Source organism: Adiantum capillus-veneris, chromosome 18 (genome assembly GCF_014529385.1).
Source record: "Adiantum capillus-veneris isolate H3 chromosome 18, ASM1452938v2, whole genome shotgun sequence".
Lineage (NCBI taxonomy): Eukaryota > Viridiplantae > Streptophyta > Polypodiopsida > Polypodiales > Pteridaceae > Adiantum > Adiantum capillus-veneris.
The window spans coordinates 1,475,245-1,485,461 of NC_140948.1; the positions used below are offsets into that span (position 1 = coordinate 1,475,245).

The following is a 10,217-nucleotide window of genomic DNA, read 5'->3' on the forward strand; positions in this document are numbered from 1 at the left end:
CCGTAATGCGGGATCCCATAATCTATACCCCATTTCACCATCCTCACCATATCCTAGGAAAATGTATTTATGAGACTTTGGTTCTAGTTTGGTGCGGAGTTCACTCCGGATGTGAACATAGGCCTCACAACCAAACACTCTTAAATGTGCATATGAGGGTGGCTTGCCAGACCACACCTCCTCAGGCACCTTTCCACCCAAAGCCTTGCTAGGTGAGCGATTAATCAAGTGAATAGCTGTTTGCACAGCTTCTGCCCAAAAACCATGAGGTAATGCAGCATGTGACAGCATACTCCGAACTTTCTCTTGGATAGTCCGGTTCAATCTCTCTGCAACTCCATTCTGAGAGGGATTAAAAGGAGCCGTGAGCTCTCTTTTAATACCTTTAGTAGCACAAAAGTCAATAAATGCTTTTGATACATACTCCCCCCCATTGTCTGAGCGCAAAGACCTAAGCTTCTTGTCAATTTGATTCTCAACAAACGCAAGAAACTTCTTGAAAGTATCCAAAACATCGCTTTTAGCACGTATTGGATACACCCACACCTTACGTGTAGCATCATCGATAAACGAGACAAAATATTTCTTTCCCCCTAAGGACAACTGTGGCATTTCACATACATCGGAATGCACTAAGTCTAACCTGTCAGACTTCAAAGAAAGAGACCTTTTGTGCGGTGTTTGACTGTGCTTACCATAAATACAGTGCTCACAATGAGAAAAATCAGCATACCTCAAACACGGCACATAACCACAACGAGACAGAGTTTCCATTCCTCTTTTACTCATGTGTCCCAACCGGCCATGCCACAAAGAAACACTTGGCTTCTCGGTTACGGCGACAACATGGTCACGCACACTAGATACATGCAAAGGATACAAAGTGTCCAATTTACAACCCTTGGCTACAATCCGGGCCCCTTTACAAATTTTCCACTTGCTATCACCAAAAGTGGTGTGATAGCCTGCATCATCTAGCTGCCCTGTACTAATCAAACTCTTCTTGAGTTGTGGCACATGGCGCACTTTGTGCAAAACAAAAGTCATACCATCAGCAAAGGAAAACTGGACACTGCCAATACCTGCAATGTCACATGCATAGTTATCTCCCAAATAAACAGTGCCCTGCACCTCACCTAAGTATTGTGTAAACCAATCCCTATGAGGTGTTACATGAAAGGAGGCACCTGAATCAAGAATCCAAGTATGCATGTCCACATCAGAACCCATAGCAAGGGTATGTGCATCCACAGAGGAGGCATTGAGTACATCAGTGCTGCTGTCACTGTCACAACTACTAGCAACATTGATTTCCTCAATCAACACAGTGCTCTTCTTGGCATTTCCCTTGTCCTTTGCATCAGTTTCAGCACCCTTGTTCTTCTCTTTCTTCCACTCATAGCATTCCCGTTTATAATGCCCTTTCTTTCCACAATGATGACACACAACATCTTTCCTACGAGATTTGTTGCGTGCCCTGTCCTTACTGTCAGATTTCTCCCTCTGTTGAGACCTGCCTCTCAAGTGCAATGCATTAGAAGACCCACCTGTGGTGTTCTTCCTGTTCATCTCTTCCATCAAGAGAGAACTCTCTACATCTGCATACTTAAGTGACGCACTTGAGTTACTAAGAGCTATCCGGAATACATCCCAACTCTCGGGCAATGTGCATAGCAGAAAAGTAGCTTTGAACTCCTCATCAATCGTGAATTTCAGCTCTGTCAGTTGGCTGAAAATAGAATTGAATTCATTGAGGTGCACTGACATGTGCGTGCCCTCCTTCATGCGGAGATCCATAAGCTTCTTAAGCCAATACACTTTACTGGCAGCACTCTGCTGTGCATACAACTCGTCTAAACGCTTCCACATGCCCCATGCTGTCTGCTCATTCTCTACATTGAAGAGTAAATTGTCAGACACCGAAAGCATGATCGTGGAGCGAGCCAACTCGTCCACTTCTTCCCATTCTTCAACCTCCATATCAACCGGTTTCACACCCTGTAACTTAATAGGTTTCGCCTGTTTCTTCTGCAACATCACATTATAACATTGCTTCTTCCATATAGCAAAGTTATGGGCACCTTCAAGCTTACGAATGTGCAACAAATTGCCACTTTCACTGCTAGAAGCCATTCTGAGTGATTGCAAACACTGAAACCCTGTTTTGCCGACCTAAACACGCCCAAATGTGCGCAATCGGGCAAAAAACAGCTTGCTGTTACAGAAAAACAGCGAGCAAATTTCACACGAAATCACCCCAAAACGGCGTACATTCACTGCCAAACCCTTACCAAAGGTTTCCACAAGGTGTATACATCATTTGCTTGCTGAAATTCCCTGTTTTGGGGCAAAAATCAGACCTGTAAACACTTGTTTTGCTGAATTTTCAGAACCTCGTTGGTGGAAACACCTGTAAGATTTACCTGTGAGACTTGCCCTAATGAAATTCCATCAAATTGACCCCGAAATTGGTCAATTTCAGCAGAAATAGGCTGCTGTTCGCCAGTTTTTGAAACCCTAATTTTGGGGAAACTGTCACCAGAGGTCGATTCTACACGGTGAGAGGATCCCTTCGCGACAGAGTTGATCGAAAACGGTTGAATATTCTTCCCACAGCGAGCAAGAACAGAATTCTTATCTGTGTTGCGAAAATGGCTCTCTTGGAAACCCTAAAGCTTTGATACCATGTGTGGGGGAGCAGGAGAGAGAGCCCACTTGCTATCCTATGCAATGAGAGTGAAGGAGAAGAGGAGAGTGGCGCAAAAGAAGCTCACGCAGAGAGAAAACGTGAGAGAGAGAGAGAACGCTCGTAGAAAATCTGGGAGAAGTCACGATTGTTATATTTTGGGCTTGACCTTTGAGTATATGAGTAAGTGACTAGGGGGCCATTCACACTTGGGCCCCCTCACTTATAAGTCTTTTAACTTATAAGTTAATAAGTACAAGGCACTTAGGCCTTTATTCCCTAACATGCATGGCGAGAGGGATGAAGCTGCCAGAGGCACTGGATATGTGTGCTTGTATGCATGCAAGCATTGCAGATTAAGAGGGCTTGAAGTAGCGCTATTTGTGGCGGTAAAGTGTCGTGGGTTGGATACCTAGAGGGAAGGGGGAACCCCTAAGTGGTGCTACAAATCAAGCAAGAGAGGGCTATTGCATGAGAGAGAAGACTCTAGTGGATGGTGACAAGAGATGAAGGTAAAGAAAAACCAGATTACTTTTCTAGACAATAGATTATTTAATAGCAATGGAAGAGATGAAAGCATACTTTAATTTCCCGGAACAAAAACAATGTGCAAGTTGAAAATTAACAAACCATATCCAAATAATGTGGACAATCCTTTGCATGCAAGGTATGTGCAAGCTTATGATTGATGACAAATTTCTGAAGATGAAGAGACCCAAGACTGAAAAGGCTACCGAGGTCTCTAACATTGTGTGTAATGAATCCTTTTGGCAAAAGTCCATGATGATTTTGAAAATTTGTGCTCCAATTTTGAAAATTCTCCATTTGGCTGACAGGGAAGGAGCCACCATGGGGCTTGCTTACGGATCATATGGTAGAGAAAATTGAAAACATGCAAGGCATTGATGCTACAAGGATGAGAGAGATAAGGGATCTATGCATTGAAAGATGGAATATGTTGCACACGCCATTACATGTTTTTGGATATATGTTGCATCCTATATGGAGAGGAAGAGGGCAAGAAAGTGATGGCGAGGTGCATGAAGGATGGATGACATTCTTGGATAGGTACACCAAGGGCGATTTGACCTTGCAAGGCACCCTAGTTGATGAGTTTGACATTTATAAAGCTGAAAGCAAGTCATTTGCTCATCAGCCAATTGCAAAAAATTCAAATAGGATACAAGAGGGAGTGAGATGGTGGGAAACTTTTGGGGCTTGCACACCGGCTTTGCAAGCTCTTGCTTTGAGGGTGCTTTCTCAAGGGACATGTGCCTCTCCATGTGAGAGAAATTGGAGCACCTTCTCTCTCATTCATACCAAGAGAAGAAATAGGCTACTCCCATCTCATACAGAGAAGCTTGTGTACATACACATGAACTTGAGGCTCATATCCAAAATCAAAGAGCGCGGCTATGAGAGAATGGAGGTCACATTGGAAATGCTCAATAAGGAAAAAGACGAGGACTGCTTGCTTGCCTTGCAAGAAGAGATTCAGAAGGCCATTGTTGGGAGTCCTACAATGCGATAGAGCCTATTCCCGTTGCTGGTACCGGTCATATTGGAGCATCATGCTCATTTGGTGGTGATGAGGATGGGGACAAGGACGAGGACAAGGATGATGTTGCTTATGAGGATGAGCTATGGTGAGAGTTAGAGCTCACTGCGCCTGGCCACCTGCTTATGGACCATATTTACTTATGCCGTATGGTGTTCACTGGTGACTCTACCGGTTAGATTCTAGCCTCTACTTATGTTTTGGATTCAGTCTTCAAGAGACTACACTCCTGAATGTTTTTTTGCTTGCTTCTACAGTCCTCTCTCCTTTTTGTTTGGAGGTTACTTCATTACTTAGAGGCACCATCTCTCCACTTTTTATTCTCTGTCTACATGCCTGATTTATTCTCTGTCATTGACTAAAGTCTGATTGGAATTTGGTGTATCACCAGTGACTATACTGTCACTCGTGTCACGTGTGCCAGATTGAGCAACAATCTAGTCTCTAAATTCTAATTTCTAAAGTTTCTATGGTTTTGTCTTTGTGTATAAAGTTTTAAACATATATTACTTTATTTTGGCACCAGTGACTATACCGTCACCCGTGTCACATGTGCAAATTAAGCAACAATCTAGTCTCTAAATTCTAATGTCTAAAGTTTCTATGGTTTTGTCTTTGTGTATAAAGTTTTTAACATGTATTACTTTATTTTGGTGTCCTATGTAGTAGGCTATCTGAAGACTGACGTGTGGAATTTTGGGTAGTTTGATCCGTACTTTCGTACCCGTGTGCATCTAACGTGTGATTGATGTATGGAAAAACTATGCTGCTAATCATACAGTAAGAGGACAAGGCTCCTCAGACATCCAACAAGCTCAAGTCAGAAGAAAAAACCGGCTACATTTGCTCTGTCTTTTTTGAATTCACATCAAAGCTGCGACCAGGAATGGGCTTGAGATGAGAGAAATGTGCAATGCTATGTGCATATCTCCATGCACTGATATGCCAACACCTACTCGGTCTCTTTTGCTATGGTGTGAGCCAGCTTCTCCTCGAAAAGTTGTGCAACAAACAGTTTTCCTACCTTGATCATAGAGCCCCCCCACCATTGCACGCCCAGTTTGGCTTCCCTCAATGTGCATCCCCCTCTCTTCTGTGTGCACCATCTCTCTCTTGCCTCGTGATCGTGGACTATTGCATTTCCGAAACCATGATGACCAAAAAAATCCCTCCCTCCCTATCTGCCTTTGGTCGCACATGCCCCATCTCTCTCTCTCTCTCTCTCTCTCTCTCTCTCTCTCTCTCTCTCTCTCTCACACACACACACACACACACACACACACACACAATGGCACCTCCCCATTTTTTCACCTCAAATAGCACAAGAGCACCACCTGGCCTCCATCATTTTTCGATGAATGTCGACGCCATGCATCTCACTCGTATACGATCGTGAGTTCCACTTTCCACCGGCTAAATATACTAGTGGAAAGACTGCGTGAACGTTAAGGAGAAGAAGAGCAGCTGGTGAGATGGAGCAGGGCGAAGAAAGGTAAGCATGTTTTCCTTAGTCTGTTGTTTGAATGGTCCCTCCTAAGCGCCATGCATCTTTGTATGCTCCATGAATGAACAGAGCTCGCTATACATGTGGGAAACCCCAGATACAAAATGTCGTCTCTAGTCTTTGATTACGTCTTCTAATTCCTCTCCTCTCTGTATGTGGCTGTTGTTACGTTCCTTTGATTACAGAAAGGATGAAGTGCAGCAGCTGATGGATGTGAAGGATCCAGGCTGGAGATGGCCTACCCATGAAAAATGGTGGTCCGACTTGGAAGGAACATGGAAGACGAGAGAAACAACCGGCTCCAACAACAGTGACAATCTGCGCGATGGTGTTGTGTGTCCTTTTGAGGTCACAACGCTCATCAACGAGGAGGACACCCGTGATGTCAAGGTCCAGCTCCGCTCACCTTATCTTGTTGGTGTTCTGCGCAAGTGCTTGCCTCACGTAGCGGAGACCCTTTGCTCTGAAGAACCTGAGATCGATGCCAAGGACCTCTTCCTCATATGGCCAGCACTTCGCCAAGAACTAGAATTAACTCAAGAGGAATCCACTCATGGACTTGATGATATCCCGCAGGTCCATGCCAATGGAGGCAAGGGCCAAAGCAATACCTTACAAGGCCTGTCTCCCCCTCTCTCTTATTTACCACAACCCCCCTCTCTTAAAAGGTTTCTGAATTGATGGGCTTTGCGTTGATTGACAAACAGAAGCTCTTCATGATGGCAACGGCAATGAGCAAGTAAATATGCTTTCATGTGATTCTGAGGCTGAAGGTGATGCTCATGCTGTCAGTCACTTCCATCTCCTGCACCTACTCAGATTCTTACAAGAGCATTTCAAAGACACCTCTGCCAGGTTTGCTTGGATGAAACAGGAGGGTATTGTTTCTTATAACATGCTCTGGGCCTTTTTCACCCAGGCTTAGAAGTTCGACGCCTGTGCAATCTCTCTGGCCAAGCATGTCATGCCATTGTACAATCTCCAGGGAAGTATGACCATCGCAGCTGGGCACCTGAAGAGAATGCCTTCGTTATTAAGCTTAAAGTGATGGACTACAATACAGAGAGGTATCGGAAGTGCATCATGAATGTTAAGATTGAGGAGTTTGATGGGGAGGTTCCCTTTACCTCTTTGTCAGTTTGCCCCTGGTCTTTCTTCTTGGAAGAAGAGAGGCATTGTATCATGGAAACTATCGAACATCGAGGGGGCCTTTTCTATGCATGTGCGATGGAGGAACCCTTTCATTTTATGCATTTCCAAGGGTCCTTGGGGTACTATGAAAGAGCTCCGAACGGATGCTTCCAGTTACGGAGGGTGAATGCAGATGGACGGGTGATGGTGGATTTGCTTAGCTTAGCAAGGGCCAACCCTGAATGGCCACTTGGTAATGCTCAACCACCATTAGATCTGATGCGAGGAATTGACAAAGGGACACAGAAGCAGGAGAAGCCTTCAGCTCAAGAGCTCAAATTTGCGCCTTCCGTAGTGTACGGATTTTCTTTCAGTCTCAAAAAGTGGGGTTGCTTTGATGTGGGAGGTTTGAGGAAGATATCTTTCAATGATCGAGCTTATGATCAGCTGGTGATGGAGAGTGCAAAGCAGAAGGAGATGCTGAGGGCCATTGTTGCAACCCACTTGTCACAGAAGGATGAAAGAGGCAGGGGGTTGGATATGGTGGCGGAAAAGGGGGAAGGATGTATAGTGTTGTGTTATGGACCTCCTGGCACAGGTAAGACACTAACAGCAGAGACTCTGGCCGAAACTCTGCACAGGCCCTTATGGGCCATCAGTGCGTTTGAGCTCGGACAGGAGGCTGGTGAGCTGGAGACACACCTTCGCCAAGTTCTTAGCACGGCTCTGAGGTGGCGTGCGGTAGTACTACTTGACGAAGCAGATGCCTATTTGGAGAGCCGCACATCCAATGTGGACATCAAACGCAACCTCATGACAGGTGTTTTTCTCCGTCTGCTCGAGTATTATGCAGGGGTTCTCTTCTTAACCACCAATCGTGTGCGAGCTTTTGACCAGGCGTTCTTGTCTCGCATCTCACTGTGCATCCGGTACTCTGCCCTTGATGATCAGCGCCGTTCTCTGATCTGGAAAAGTCTTTTGGGACGTGCAGGCCTTGATACCTCTCAAGTCACAGAAACAAGCATTGCCAGCCTTGTTCTCTGTGGGCAACCATTTAATGGGCGTGAGATTCGCAACATTGTCACCCTGGCTAACACATGGGCTGAAAGCAGAGCACAGCCACTCAGGTCTTGCAGATGTACAAGATGCCCTTCAGCTCGTGATGCAGGGCTCCAGAGAGCTACTTGAAGATTTTGAGGAGTCCAGTCTCTGAGTTTACCACAAAAGGATATTAGTTTTGGAATCTAGCGTTCCACTGCTTAATTTTATTAGCTTTTTAAGTGCACCTGCATGCATAAACCTGGATGTTCTTGGCGCTCAAAGAATATTTTCAAGCATCAAAAGCCTTGTGACTGCAAATTCTGAGGCCACATTTACAAGTGATGTGGGTTGCCTTTATCAAAATGGTTGCTTCGGTTGCATGTAGCAGATTAAGACTGATGAAGAAAGACCTTCCAGAGGAGGTGCCGTTTGGCAAATATTATTTTTAACTATAAACGATTTCTTTCAATGATTCTTGACAAGGGAAAGTGTAGCTAGTGAATGTTTTTCTATACAGTTTTTCTCAACTAGTGCAATGTAATATCTTATCCTCTGTCCCCAAAGAGTTGGTCTAACGGTAAGGCTTTGGCCTCTCAACCTACGGGTTGTGGGTTCAAATCCCCTGATGGGTCACACTCTAGAGGGACACCTTGTGCTCACCTGGTGTTCACATTGCTAGGGCTCTTGCCCTTGGACACTCGAGTGCATCCTCCTCCTCCTCTTGGGGTGGGTCACCCGAGGAGGAGGTTCCTAGCTGGTTGCTACGAGTTCTCTCCGTCGTTCCCAGCATGTGGTGCATCAATTAGGTGGCCATGGTGATGCCTACGCGTGGCTCTTGCCCGATGGTACGCGGCCCTTGCCCGACCATGTAACATGGCTAATATTTGGAAGGGATAAGCACCTCCCCCTGTGGGCCCTCTGGTGTGTCGAAAAAAATAAAATCTTATCCTCTTGCTCTAAGCATTGTCTGAGCACTGGCCCACATGCATACCCTAAACATTATATACCGCGGAGTATTAAAAGAAGCCCTAGCAGTGGGATTAATGAAGGGGAATTTGGGTGCCTTTTCCAGGGCAATCTTTATCGTGCACACAAGCCAAAAAACGGTAAACATGGACACGTGGCTTGCGTGGAGCTCTTGGGCTTACAAGGAGGGCCATGTTGGCAAAAACGTGTTACGGTGGAGCTTAAGCAGCAAGGAGTTTTGAATTGCCTTGTAGGTGGCTCGAGGGTGGAATTTGAATTGGCAAGTAATTGGGAGGAGGTGGGGTTAATCAGGTGAATCAATAGGGCCAGCGAGTGGGAATGGTGAAAACCTGAGGCAACGCGAGATGTCTATTGAAGAAGTCTCAATTGTGAAGGACCAATGTTGAAAGACTTCCCATCAGTAGCCGAGTTAAACCCTTCCAAACTGAGTAAGGGGCAAGTTTGCAAGGCTTTCCATCACTGAGAGAGATCAAGGTACATCTTGTGCTTGTAACTTCTCTACTATTTCTTATTACGAGTGCCTCAAATGCATGAGGGGAGCAATGTGCTATGCTGAACGTGGCTTAATCAACACTTTTGAATATTGTATGTGGTCATAGAATATCTCTTGGTGTGTGTCTGTGTGTGTGTGTGTGTGTCTGTGTGTACAATACATTCCATTGGAAACTTAGTACGCAGATCTAGTACGTAGATCTTTGTATTGATGTATAGGAAGTGAATGGGATATAGAAGAGCCTCTATATTTGATAGCTTAAGGAAATGCTTAAGGCTCAAGTTAACTTTGACCCAAAACTGGAAGAGAACTATACTAAGTTGTTGGAAAAAAAATTTTGTTTAAATTACATGTGGTCATAGAACATCTCTTGGTGTGTGTTTGCTAGTTTTTTTCGTATTGCATGTGGTCATAGAATATCTCTTTGTGTGTGTGTGTGTGTGTGTGCGCGTGTACAATACATTGTGTTGGAGCCTCGTTGCATAGATCTAGTGCATAGATCTATAGAAAGTGAATGGGGTATAGAAGGACCTTTTTATTTTTCATTTTAAGAAAATTCTTAAGGCTCAAGCTAGCTTTGACCAAAGATAAAAGAGTGGAGACAAAGAACTATGCTTTTGAAAAAAAAATACATTTTGGCTTTTAAAACAAGTAGTTTTTCAAAAGGAGAAATGAATAATTTCAAAATATATGTTTTAGAATTTTAAATTGTCTTTTTTGACCCTTGCTTTCTTTCTCTTACAATGAAACCATTCTCTCTCGCTTAAAAGTTATTAAAGAAAGCAGTTTTAGTCCTCTTATCTATCAAAAACGTTGA

At 44.5% G+C, this 10,217-nt stretch overlaps 1 pseudogene across 1 annotated transcript; it reads left to right on the plus strand.

Annotated features, from left to right (window-relative positions):
• The first annotated feature begins 5,587 nt into the window (after positions 1 to 5,587).
• On the plus strand, positions 5,588 to 8,376 carry LOC147435135 (uncharacterized; annotated as a pseudogene). The gene is made up of 3 exons (XR_015185027.1): positions 5,588 to 5,736; positions 5,934 to 6,367; positions 6,456 to 8,376. The product of XR_015185027.1 is annotated as an uncharacterized LOC147435135 (transcript).
• Positions 8,377 to 10,217: the final 1,841 nt, after the last annotated feature.